We start from the raw sequence: 14,059 nt of genomic DNA, 5'->3' as shown, positions 1-14,059 counted from the left end.
TTCTCCTCTTCGTCCCTCCTTGTCTTGTGTGGCAAATGTGGCCAACCTGGGGACTCTGACCTTAAGGGCAACGGGTTGCCCGGCCTGCAGTCAAGCCTTATCCAGCTCCTCCTCCAATGAAGGAAGGGTGCCAGGAAGGTGGCTACTAGATGCGCCTGGGAGCCCCCTCGCTGGCCCAGAACACTCGAGGACCCGAGCACCGGGTAGGATGGACACACAGCCAGACCGTAAACCCTCAGGCATCCCCATTCCTAAGGTCTCCCGCGGGTCCTTCCAGACCCACAGAGCACAGGGGAGGGGAAGGGGCTGGCATGGCCCGAGCCAGGTTCCTGGACCAGGCCAGCTGCCCCCAAACCATATGCCTTCTCCATTTCCTTTGTGGTCTTAACCCCCTCTGCATCAGGGGGCCCCCTCTGCTTCTTGTGTATCAGACCCCCTCAGGAATGTCACAACAGGACCTCTATTGTACATTACAGTTGGGGGATGAGCTTTGCTGTTTAATTACTAATATTATTAAATGCCTTAGAGGAGGCCAGACCGGCCTGGTATCCTGAGGACCTGTGGCCCAGCAGAGCCTCTGAACAGTAAAGTTTTGCTCCAGCCAGAGAGAGAGAGAGAGAGAGAGACAATCTGTTAAGTTGGTTTAACCAGAGTTCTCCTTATCCTTGATGCTCCCTCTTAGTAATTGTCTGCCCAGTGACTCCCGTCCCTTGGCCATAAATTCCTACTTGTGCTTATTCTATTTGGAATAGAGCCCAGTTCCGTGCTGATGTCTGTCTTCCACAACTGCAATAGTTTCTGAATAAAATTTGCCTTTGCTGCTTTAACTTCTGTCTGACACTGGTTTTCTTTGACAATAGTCTGCCCTGTCCAGTAATTTTGCCTCAGCAGTCAGCTGAATTCAAAACATTCTCCGCAGCTAGGAAAGGCAGCACAGGGAGTTTTTCTTCCAAGGAGAAGAAAGCTTTGCGGAACAGTGTTGAACAACAAAGGTCACAAATGCCTTCCCCCTTCCTGTACCTTCCAGTCACTAGGATTTTGTTTTTCTTATTGCAAAATCGGTGTGTCCTTTTCAGCAATCATAACTCTATATTTTTGAAATCATACTCTGCTTTTATTCAAACATGTTGTCAGGAAGGATCATCTGCAAGAGGAATAAACACATTGTCACAGGAAAACATTATTAAGCAATTTAAGTGAAAAGACATGCCGTGTTCAGAAATTAGGACAAAATCCTGAATTTAAAAAAAATTCAAAATGGGTTTACACAGATCAACTTGCTTTTCTGAAGTGTGTATACCAGGAGAGACAGGTGTTGTGAGCTACAAGTAACCAGGAAAGCCAAATAAAATAATCAGCCGACAGTGGCAAGAGACATAATTCCAAAGTGGGTCAAGAGTCCAACCTGCCAGGAGTGGGCAGGGAGTTCAGAGTCCCTGTGATGTGTCCACCCCAAACTTGTTTGGGCAGAAATCACAAGTTTAGTAATGCAATTAGTTTTTGTGTCAGACGTATGCAGCTGATCAGAAGCCTGATTGCAGATGGTCCCATAAGAGAACAAGCCCTTTCTTGTGGACATCTGTGTGTGATGCAGGCATTCCAGCCAGCGTCCATGCTGTTTTCATGGTTTGGGATCCCATGCAGGCATGCCCGAATCTGAGTTGATAGCAGAGTCTGAGTTCTGTTTATTGTGCTTGTAAAGTTTTTTCTTCAGCACGCTTTGTGCTGAGGCTGAAAGAATCAGCAGCAGATAGTGTAAGGTTTCATCTCAAAGTCAGGTCCAGGCAACTAGGATCTGTAAGTTAGGATTCCCCCCAAAAAGCCAACAGCTTTTGTTCTGCTGAAGCAAAGCCAAAGCCTTGCAGAGCAGGAAAGCGGTGTTCCTGGTCCCAGTGACAAGCAAGGCTTTTTAGCTTGTCACTTGCTGAGTCCAAACGGACCCACTCAAAAATATGCTCAGAGGCCAGAAATTTATCAGCCTCTAAGGCGCAGGCATCTGATCTTACCAGAGCTCATAGGAACTAAAAACTAATATTTAAAATTCTAAAAGTGAATCTCCAATTAGAGATTGCCTGCTTTTTATGTTGTCTCTGTTTTTTCAGAGGTCCCCATAGGTGAAAATTATACCAACAATTGTCAGTTATGGAAACCTATTTCCCTTCTAATACTCGAAAACTTGCATTTCAGTTCAGTCACCAGCTGCCACAAGCAAGCCAGTTGTATACCATCCTGGGTTTTGTTTTGGGCAGCTTTACCGATCAGGATGATTCCTCCAACATTTACAAAATTACAGGCATAGAATATATGTTTTTTATCATATATCTAGATGCAGTAGCCATAGTAGCCAGCTTTTAAAAACTTCCTTTCATTTCAAGTTTTTAAAATTTTCCATTCCATTGCAAATTTACCCAAAACTCCAACAGCGCAATTGGCATCTGAGGGTTAACCAAGAAATGCCTAGAATGGGGGATGGGAGGCTCTAGTAACATTGTAAATAGGTTGTTCTTTTCTTTCTTCTTCTTTTTTTAAACATTTTTTGTTTCTTTGTTTTTAAGGGTTTTTCTTTTCTTTTTTGAGTTTATCTAAAGCTTTGTCCCAGCCCACCTAGTCTACCTTTTTGTAGGAGAGAACAACACAAACTTGTAGCATTTTCGGTCCACCTGAGGTTCACTTCTGGGAATGTTTGGGCCCCTTTTTTTTCTACCTGGAGGGAAAAAGAAAAACATAAGGCAACACCTGAGCTTTTTGGTTTTTGCCCAATTTACTCTTCAGGATCTGAAATAACACAGGCCTTCCATGCACTTTTCCCTTTGGAGACTGGAGACTGTGCTGTGACGTTGAGAATTTGACTCTACACTGTTTCGTATTTATATTGTCTTAATAAAAACATGCAAAATTTGCCATTATAAATATTTTAAGTGTACAATTCAGTGGCATTAACAACATCTACAACGTTGCACAGCCATCACTGCTATCTATTCCCAAAAATATTTCAAGAAGAGCTACACTCCAGATCTGAAGCTATTCGGGAGCAAAAACACACATTAGGATAGCGCTTCCATCACTCACAGTGTATACCCTCTGCAGACACCAGCTTCTCTCACATACACACACCCTGCAGACCCGAGCTCACACCTCTCACATACACACACCCTGCAGACCCGAGCTCACACCTCTCACATACTCACATGCTGCAGACCCGAGCTCACACCTCTCACATACTCACATGCTGCAGACCCGAGCTCACACCTCTCACATACATACACCCTGCAGACCCGAGCTCACACCTCTCACATACTCACATGCTGCAGACCCAAGCTCACACCTCTCACATACATACACCCTGCAGACCCGAGCTCACACCTCTCACATACTCACATGCTGCAGACCCGAGCTCACACCTCTCACATACATACACCCTGCAGACCCGAGCTCACACCTCTCACATACATACATGCTGCAGGCCCCAGCTCACTCGTTTCACATACACACACGCTGCAGGCCCCAGCTTGCAGTGGACGCAATTCTGTTTCCTGATTCCTTGAAACTCAGGAAGTATGCGCCATGTTCTATTCCCCAGTAGAATGACAGTAGGGTGCCCTCCTTGACAAGGAAATTTTGGTGATTGGCACCTGGTTTGGCTCTTAGTCGTTATCAAAAGCGGTGATTTCACAACTGTGATAGTTATCTATTGCTGCATAAAAATTACAACACATTTCTTATCACACAGTGTTTATGAGTGAGAGGTCCAGGCACAGCTTAGCAAGTCCTCTTCTCAGGGGCCTCCCTGAAGCTGTAATCCAGATGTGTGATAGGCTGCACCAGGGAAGAATCGGTTGTCGGCAGAATTTCAGTTCCACGGGGCTGAAGGAGTGAGGGCCTCAGTTTCCACTGGCTCTTGGCAAGAGGCTGCCCTCAGTGCCCTGCTCTTTGGGCACGTGGACCCTCTAAGTTCAGTGCAGTGAGTAGGAGCAGATATGTGAGCATGTAACACCGGAGTGCTTTAGAGAGCTATTCCTGGATAAAGAAGCACTAGTGTCTAAAGACATGGAATTATCATTCTTAATACAGCAATATCAATACTGAGTAGGCAAATTCATCATCTACTGGTACATACTTCTATGCCTGCAATAGCTACTCTCGTCTCAATTTTGAAATTATTCTTTAGCTTCCCAGCTGCTAGAAGTGGAACAGTCATCTTTGTGAATGAAAATGACTAACCCCTCCCAACCATTCCAACTCCCTTCCTCAATATTTCTCGTTTGTTTAATTTCAAATGAATATATATTTTTCAAGAATGGCTGCACTCAATAAGATCTGAAGCTATTCTGAAGCAAAAACACTCATCAGGATAGCGCTTCCATCGCTCACACACACACACACACACACACACACACAAGCTGCAGGCCCCAGCTTCTATCGCTCACATCCACACACCCTGGCACCATGGCTCACACCTGTAATCCCAGCTCTTTGGGAGGCTGAGGCAGGTGGATCACCTGAGGTTCGAAGTTCGAGACCAGCCAAGCCAACGTGGCGAAACCCCATCTCTACTAAAAATACAAAAAATCAACTGGGTGTGGTGGTGCATACCTGTAATCCCAGCTACTTGGGAGGCTGAGGCAGGAGAATCACTTGAACCCAGGAGACAGAGGTTACAGTAAGTCAATATTGTGCCACTACCCTCTAGCCTAGCCTAAGGAACAGAGTGAGACTCTGTCTCAAACCATACACACACACACACACACCCCCACACACACATATATATATACATGATTGTAAAATGACTTCAGAAACAATATAACAGTGTCAGGCATATTGTTAAAGAAAAAAGTGCTAAACCAAATACCATACGTACCTTATGGTGGAAAAGACAAAGAATAAGAAGCTATATTTCTACATAGTTTGATATGCATAAATATATCTGGAAGGGTGCATAAAGAAACCAACAATACATAGTATAGGAATGGGGGTGGAGAAGCAACCCAGATTTTTTCAAATTTTTCATTTCTTACATTTTTTGAAGAGGTGTTAAACTAGGAACTTACCTGCTGAAGAAAAGTACTTTGTTTACAGCAAAATAAGCCTGGCACAGCAACTCACTCCAGTAATCCCAGTGCTGTGGAAGCCTCAGGCAACAAAAATTAGCCAGATGTGGTGGTGCATGCCTATAGTCCCACCTCCTCAGGAGGCTGAGGCAGGAGGATAGCTTGAGCCTGGGAGGCGGAGGTTGTAGTGAGCTGAGATTGCACTGCTGCACTCCAGCCTGGGAGACATAGTGAGATGCTGTCTCAAATGTTAAAAATAAATAAATAATAAATAATTTTTAAAAATTAAAAAATTGTTCCCTACACAGCACCCTAATGTCCCTATCAGTGCTAGAGATCATTGATAATATTCTTACAGCAATTTTCAGCCAGGGCTTGTCAACCTCAGTCCTTTTGTTTTACAGGCCAGTGCATTCTTTGTGATGAGTTGTTTATCAGCACCCCTGGCCTATTCACCCAGGCATGAAAATCAAAAATGTCTGTTGACATTGCCAAATGTCCACAAGAAGGGTCCAAAATCTCCCCCAGTTAAAGACCACTTTACTAGACTCTCCATGCATATTGCTACATCTGCATATCAAAATACACATATATGGTAATTTGGGTGTTTTTCGCACTTGTTTTTTCATTCTTAAATTCATTATTTCAAAAATATACTTTATTTTTGGAAACGATAAAAACAAAAGCTTCAATTATGAACTGACAAAATAGAGGTGAGTTGGTACCAGTGGGCCAGTTCTTAACATGGACATTTTATTTTATTTTTTGAGATGGAGTTTTGCTCTTCTTGCCCAGGCTGGAATGCAATGGTGCAGTCTCAGCTCACCACAACCTCTGCCTCCCTGGTTCAAGTGATTTCCCTGCCTCAGCCTCCCCAGTAGCTGGGGTTACAGGCATGTGCCATCACACCCAGCCAAATTTGTATTTTTAGTAGAGATAGCGTTTCTCCATGTTGGTCAGGCTAATCTTGAACTCCTGACCTCAGGTGATCAGCCTCCCAAAGTGCTGGGATTACAGGCGGGAGCCACCACACCTGGCAACATGGACATTTTAAAATGCTGTTTTCTGTACTACATCAAAATGATTTGCAATAAGAAATTGGAAAGGGTGCAAAGGAGAGTGGAAAGCATGTGCTGAGGTTTTTCTACAGGTGTGTGGAAGAATGCAGATTCGGCATGATAAAATGGACTTTGCAACAGTGGCCTTTAAGGTGTGTGAGAGCAAACGTGCTCTAAGGAACCTGTGAAAATAGGTTTTTTATTATTCTAAACAGAAAAAGTGGTACCCACTTAAAAGCATTGTAAGAGCTGCTGCAAAGCTACTTGCTATAGCCCATATATACAGTGTGTTCAACAACCTCCCTCATTGACAGAAAAAGTCAGCAAATAAAACTTAGGACAAAAATATTTTCTATCAACCTTCGTATGAAACGACCACAACTTTAATGATTTATACAATCCTTAAACTTAGTCCTTGTCAGTACAGATTTCCAAATGAAGATCAAGTCATGAACTGTTTGCAACAGCTACACTGTACTAAAATGCTAAACATTTTCTTTCCAGTATGTCTTCCTATGAGGGAAATAAAATAGTGGCAAGTTCTCCTCTTTGTCTGTGAGGGGATTTATGAAAAGCTTTCTAATCTGCAAAACTAAATGAAATTATAAAGTCAAACAAGTAAATTAACAGCAAAACCAAACTGACCTCAAGAAAGTCTTGTTTCCAAAAGTAAAATCTATTAAGAACAAGTAATATACAAGCACAAGAAATTACAAGAAATGAGGATCACAGTTAGTTACAGATGCAAAATAATATCTAATATCCCAAGCTTTTGAACATAATAATTAAAATCAAATTAAGTTAGTTCAAATATTTTGCACAATTTTGATAAGCTTATCATGTGTTACTTGAATACACACCGTATTTGGTAAACTTGAAAGTATATTAGCTTTTCTCCTCCTTTAATATTTGTAGAAACACACCAGTATGGGAAACAATGTATTTCCATTTATGTACTAATAACAGAGAATAACAGAATTTCTACTGTGTATATTTCACACTGCTAAAAAAATTTAAGGTATATTTTCCTTTAAGAAAGAAAAAAGTAAATTGCCATAAGTTAAATTTATAAAAGTTTAATATTGACCTATTTATAAAAATGGAAAAAAAAGTTTTAAAACAAATCTCATAATTACTCCATGGTCTCCCTACTGAGCTGGAACTACAGAAGGCACTTAGGAAGGGATGTTGGGTCAAAAGCGAAGTTTAACCCACGGGATTTATGCTGCTTTAAAAATCTGATTTGTGGCAGGGCATGGTGGCTCACACTGTAATCCCAGCACTTTGGGAGGCTGAGGCAAGTGGATCACCTGAGGTCCAGAGTTCAAGACCAGCCAGACCAGTATGGTGAAATCCCATCTCTACTAAAATTTATTAAAATTACAAAAATTAGCTGTACGTGGTGGCATATACCTCACTTCTTTTGTTTTCCACAGAACCATCAAATCCAAATTTTTTTTTTTTTTTGAGACATGGTCTCACTCTGCTGCCTAGGTTGGAGTGCAGCAGCACAATCTTGGCTCACTGCAGCCCTGACCTCCCAGGCTCCAGTGATCCTCCCACCTCAGCCTCCTGAGTAACTAGGATGACAGGCTTGTACCACAGCACCCAGCTAATTTTATGTTTTATGTTTGTTTGTTTTTTGTAGAGATAGAGATCTCTTATGTTACCCAGGCTGGTCTCAAACAGCTGAGCTTGAGTGATTCACCCACCTTGGCCTCTCAAAATGCTAGGATTACAGGGGTAAGCCACCATGCCTGGCCTCTTCTTTTTTAATGCAAGTGTTTCTTGCTATAAATTTCTCTCTTAGAACTGCTTTTGCTGCATCTCCTAAGTTTTAGTATGTTTTGTTTCCATTTTTGTTTGTCTCCAAATGTTTGTATTTTCCCCTTTGATTTCTTCCTTTACCCATTGATTGCTTAGAAGCATGTTGTTCAATTTCCATGTATCTGTGAATTTTCCAGTTTTTCTCCTGTTATTGACTTCTAGTTTCATACTATTGTGGTACATAAAGATACTTGATATGAGCTATATCTTCTCAAATTTATTAGCCTCTGCTTTGGGGCCAGCATTTGCTCTGTCCTGGAGAATGTTCCATGTGTACTTGAGAAGATGTGCATTTTGTTGCCATTGGATGGAATGTTCTATATATGTCTGTTAAGTCCATTTGGTCTGAAGTTTAGTTCAAGTCTAATATTTTCTTACTGTTTTCATGTCTGAATGATCTATCCATTGTTGAAAGTGGAGCACTGAAGCCTCTGCTGTCTACTCCCCGCTTTAGATCTGTGAATATTTGCTTTATATGTATGTGTACCTGATGTTGAGTGCATATTGTTAACAATTGTTCCATCCTCTTTATGAATTGAATCCTTTATTATTGCATAATGACCTCCTAGTTTTTGACTTAAAGCCTATTTTATCTGTATAATTACCCCGTGCTCTTTGCTTTCCATTTGCACAGAATATCTTTGTTCATCCCATCATGTTCAGTCTGTGCGCACCCTTAAAAGTGAAGCGAGTTTCTTGCAGCAACTTATTTTTGGGTCTTGTCTTTTCTTTCTTCCTTTTTTGTTTTTATTTTTTTGAGACAGAGTCTTGCTCCGTTGCCAGGCGCCAGGCTGGAGTGCAGTGACGCAATCTCAGCTCACTGCAACCTCCGCCTCCTGGGTTCAAGCAATTCTCCTGCCTCAGCCTCCCAAGTAGCTGGGACTACAGGCACACCACCATGCCCAGCTAATTTTTGTATTTTTAGTAGAGATGGGGTTTCACTATGTTGGCCAGGATGGTCTCATGATCTCATGATCCACCCGCTTCAGTCTCCCAAAGTGCTGGGATTATAGGCATGAGCCACCACACCCAGCCTTTTCTTTCTTTTTTTTAAGACTCAGTCTTACTCTGTCTCCCAGGCTGGAGTGCAGTGGCACAATCTCGACTCACTGCAACTCAGCCTCCCAGGTTCAAACAATTCTCCTGCTTTAGCCTCCTGAGTAGCTGTGACTACAGGCATTTGCCAGCACACCCAGCTAAGTTTTGTATTTTTAGTAGAGACAGGGTTTCACCATGTTGCTTAGGCTGGTCTAGAACTCCTGGCCTCAAGCAATCCACCCAAAATGAACCCAAAAGTGCTGGTATTATAGGTGTGAGCCATTGTGCCTGGCCTTGTTTTTGTATTTTTTAAATCCATATAACCATCCTGTGTCTTTTGATCAGCAAATTTAGTCCATTTACATTTAAAGTAACTATTGATAGAGAAGGAGTGATTCTTGTCATTTTGTTCATTGTTTTGTGGTTGTTTTGCAGCCCTTTTACTTTCCTTTCTTGCTGTCTTCATTTGTGATTTGAGGCTTTTCAGTAGTGATGTGCTTTGATTCCTTTCCCTTCATCTTACTGTATTTGCTGTAGGTTTTTGCTTCATGATTGCTATGAGGCATATTAAAACATCTTATAGTTATACTAACCCATTTTAAGCTAGTAACAACTTAACTTTGATCCTGTATAAAAGCTCTGCACACACACATACACATTCTGTTTTTGATGTTGCACTTTACATCTTTTTATATTGTGTATCACTTAATGGGTTATTGTAGAGTTTTTTTGTATTTTTGACTACATATTTACCTTTACCAATAAATTTTACACTTTCATATGTTTTCATATTACTAATGAGCAGCCTTTCATTTTCAATTTGAAGAACTCCTTTTAGTATTTCTTATAAGGCAAGTCTAGTGGTAATGAACTCCCTCCCTCTGTTTTTCTGCAGAAGTCTTTATCTCTCCCTTATTTATGAAGAAGAGTTTTGCCAACCAAAGTATTATTGTTTTGTTTTTTAATAGGATCATACTATAAACATTGCTCTGAACTTTGTTTTTTTGCACTTACAGTTGTCCTGCACACCTTTTCATTACACACAGATACAACTATCTACACAGATACAACTCATTCTGTTTAACCATCATATGTAACCATAATTTAAAATCTCTTTATCAATAAACTTATAGGTTCTTTTCAGTTTTTTTCTATTATAAACTATGCTACAAGAAAAATCTTTGAATATGTGAAGTATGTAACATCCATGCTTGTGTGACTACTTTTGAAGACTATAAGTGGATTCATTGAGGCAAACAATATGTATTTTTTAAAAAGCATAAACATTCCCAATTTTTTTGGTCAAAAAAATTACATCAATTTACCAGTAAATGAGGGGACCCATTTCTCCACACTCTCACCAAACCTAAATATTATTTAATCTATTTACTTTTATAAAACTTATAGGTTAAAAATAAGAAGACACCTTTTTTTAATTTGCATCTTTTGGATTTAAGAGAACCTGAGCATCTTCTCCTGGAATCTTGTCTCCTTTTGCTCTCATTCTGAGAAAAAATAGGAGCCATAAGGGGGAATCCCTGGAGGAAGTATGGCTTCTCCTCCTAACACCTTGACTTCATCAAAGTTTCATCACATTGGAGGAGGAGCAATGAGATATCAGTGTCATCTAAGACAGAGGTGAAAAATTGAAATACTGGAGGGCCCAATAGGAACATGCAAATGTTCAAGCAAATCTGTAGATAGCATAGAGGACTTTGGCAACTGGAGAGAGCATATCTTATCAAAAGGATTCACAGTTGGGTGTGGTGGCTCACATCTGTAATCCCAGCATTTTGGGAAGCTGAGGTGGGCAAATTGCTTGAACTCAGGAGTTTCAGACCAGCCTGGGCAACATGGCAAACCCCATTTCTACAAAAATTATAAAAATTAGCCAAGTGCAGTGTCACACACCTGTAGTCTCAGCTCCTCAGGAGGCTGAGGTAGAAGGATTGTTGGAACCCAGGAGGTCAAGGCGGCAGTGAACTGAGATCACACCACTGCACTTCATCCTGGGTGACAGAGTAAGAACCTGTCTCAAAAAACAAACAAAAATCACATTTTAAAAATTGTTCATGGCCAGGTGTGGTGGCTTACACCTGTAGTCTCAGCACTTTGGGAGGCCGAGGCTGGCAGATCACAAGGTCAGGAGTTCGAGACCAGCCTGAACAACATGGTGAAACCCTGTCTCTACTAAAAATACAAAAATTAGCCAGGCGTGGTGGCATGTGCCTGTAATCCCAGCTCCTCAGGAGGCTTAGGCAGTAGAATAGCTTGAACCTGGGAAGCAGAGGTTGCAGTGAGCTGTGATCATGCCACTGCACTCCAGCCTGGGTGACAGAGAGAGAGAGACTCTGTCTCAAAAATAAAAAAGTTGAACATGATTGTGTAAACTGAATATCACAGGACAGTGGGTCAAATCTGCACAACTTGCACCAATTTGGAAAATGTACTGGATTTTAGATTCTGTAGCAAAGGAAAAAAAATTCTGTTTAAAATTCTAATTTTCAATTAAAATTTTTGACTTTGAATTTTTAGAAAACATGTGAAATACCTAAAATGGGATACCAAGTAAGAATAAGCATGAATTTTCCAGGAAGCAAGTATTAGGAGTATGCTAAATTTTATATTAACAGACACCTATACTGAAATATATACATTCTGAGAATTCTTAAATCTTTCATTAGGTTGAACCATATAAAATTGTGCTTTTGGAGGTCAAAAACTGTCAAATTTTTGGTTAACCAAAAACTTACCTACTCCATGGCCTCCTTATTTTAAGATGTCCATACCTTTGCACAGGAAGGTGGGAACAATATCATTGAGGTGTTAAGACTCACATGAATTCATTTATTTGTTCTATGATCTGATTCAGCCTCTTGCTCCTTCCTGTTTGTTGAGTTGACTGCCAACTGGTGTGGGAGTTTGAGCAGCAGTTTTGGTAGAAGCCTGAATCAAAGCAAACAGCTGTATCTCTAACACGAAACATCTGCCTACCAGGTTGATGTTTTCTTTAAAAAAAAAAAAAAGTTCTACTCATCAGAGAAGCTTTTTTGGCTGTGAATAGAAATGAATGAGGCCCTGGCAGGCAGAATGTTCCGTCTTGCTCTGAGGTATGAAACATTACCTGTTTGGTGAAGCGACATTACATAACTGCCAAACCTGGGACTCTCCAACCGAATGATTCATCAGTTTTATGGGGCCATTTGTCAACATCATTATGTTTGTCACCACCAATTAGCATTTGCAGAGCACCCACACAGAGATGACACTGCATTTGATGCTTGACAGAACACAAGGAAGACAAAGGCCACAGCTGATAAAGTAAACTGTTGGAACTATACATTTGAATATGAAACATAGCACAAGCATACCTATAAATCCATGCCTGCCTGAGCTGTATGTGGTGGAATAAACTCATTGAAATTCACCACGGAGCTTCACAATGGTTCTTTGTGTTGCAACAGAGGATGAAGCAGATGCTCTTCCACATGGAAGGTGTTGAGAAAGGCTCCAGGTCCCCTTGGGAATCCCAGAATCAGACCCTAAAGGTTTGGAAGGATCTTGGCTGAACACTGAGTCAAATTCCCCAGAACCCTTTTACAGATGCCCTGTCCAGCAAGTGACCGGCAAGTCTCTAAAGACTCAGAATTTGCAGATTCTAGGAAAAGCTTCATGGGGATTTTGGAGCATCCTAGAAAGACATTCTGAAATACAAACAAATTTGGAATTACCATGGGAAGGCTACTATGCAATTGCTTTCCACTTAATATCTCTTAATAAGAGATCTTAGGTGGCCCCTGAAGTTGAACCAAGACAATGTTCTTCCATTGTTGCTATTCTAATTTCACAGAGTTTCTTGCTGTTTCATTCCTTCTCAATTCCATTTTGGACTAGATAGAGTTAGAATAGAAAGAAAAACTGAGCCACAAAATCCATTTTTTCTCCGCTTAAAGGGTAAACTCCTGCCTGAGAAGCACACTCAAGTTTTCTCTAAGATTCCAATAGCGGAGTCCCAGTTTATAAACAGGTTGTGTGTCTTCAGTGTGTGGTCAGTCAGCTGTGTGGAAAACAAGATATATTTTCCCCCAGAGACTGTGCACTTAGTGATAGGGTGCAGAGGCTGGCATGTGACAGTCTGCTTAACTGGGTGTGCACCTGAAGGGTGCTGCCCATCAATGACCCCCACGCAGACCTGTCCTTGTGGGCCACAGCATTTCCCTAGGTATCCAAGCACACGCCTGTCCCAGTGCCGTAGGATCAAGGCCTCCCTGCCTCACTGCTGCCCAGTGCAGGGCATTGAGAGATGATGGGCCCTTCTCAGCACCATGTCCTAACGGTGCAGGCTAGGAACGGGGAGAAATAGGGTTGGGGTTCAGTTAGCCTCTGGGGGTGAGTGGGGCTGGAATAATCTTCGTGTTTGTTCAAGTACATTTCCCATTCCCCCAGCCCCACAGATTTGTCTAGCATTCTTTTTTGTTAAGGATTTGAAAGTAGCCTCGGTGGAGAATCCCCAGCCCTGTAAGTTTTCCTGAGTGTTTGCAGCCAGTAAGGAAGCAGAATGTAATGAGATGGAGAGCCCCTCTTGCCCATTTGGCTTTGTGGGGTCTCTGGGCCCAGGACCAGGAGCACAGACTCAGGGACAATGACAAAGGCCAGAGTCTTTAACTCTGCAGCTGGGGAAACCACCCAAAGATGGGAGCCAAGGAGCAGGGTAGAAGCTGTTGCTCTGTCCTCTCCTTCGATGACCCAGCCTCTGTCCAGCCTGGACACTGGTAAGAATCAGGTCAGTGTGGGGCACCAGGGTGTGCTCCTCTGTGGCAACCTGGGCAGTGGAATGGAGCAAGCACCTCCAGGGTGGCAGAGAGAGAAAGAAGACTGGCGCCTCCAGCCACTGGTGGCTCCAAGTGGGGAATTTTATGGGACAAGATGCACTCAAGAAGATTTAGGAAAATAAAATCAACTTTCATATTATTCATTGCCTTTCAAAATATATGCTTCCATACATCTCCAGTGAAAAAAATCAATGACCCAATAATAAATGGGCAAAGGACATAAACTGTCTATTTTAGAAGATATACAATAGCCAAT

The 14,059-nt window shown here is 41.7% G+C and overlaps 1 long non-coding RNA gene across 1 annotated transcript; it reads right to left on the bottom strand.

Annotated features, from left to right (window-relative positions):
- Window positions 1–1,013: 1,013 nt before the first annotated feature.
- On the bottom strand, window positions 1,014–12,040 carry LOC118151575 (uncharacterized). Its single transcript, XR_004739961.3, has 3 exons — window positions 11,725–12,040; window positions 2,614–2,704; window positions 1,014–1,731 (listed from the first exon to the last, which is right to left on the bottom strand). It is a non-coding gene; the product is annotated as an uncharacterized LOC118151575 (long non-coding RNA).
- Between the last annotated feature and the right edge of the window lie 2,019 nt (window positions 12,041–14,059).

The sequence above is a fragment of the Callithrix jacchus genome, chromosome 1 (genome assembly GCF_049354715.1).
Source record: "Callithrix jacchus isolate 240 chromosome 1, calJac240_pri, whole genome shotgun sequence".
Taxonomy (NCBI): Eukaryota; Metazoa; Chordata; class Mammalia; order Primates; family Cebidae; genus Callithrix; species Callithrix jacchus.
This window is presented reverse-complemented; position numbering and strand designations above follow the sequence as displayed.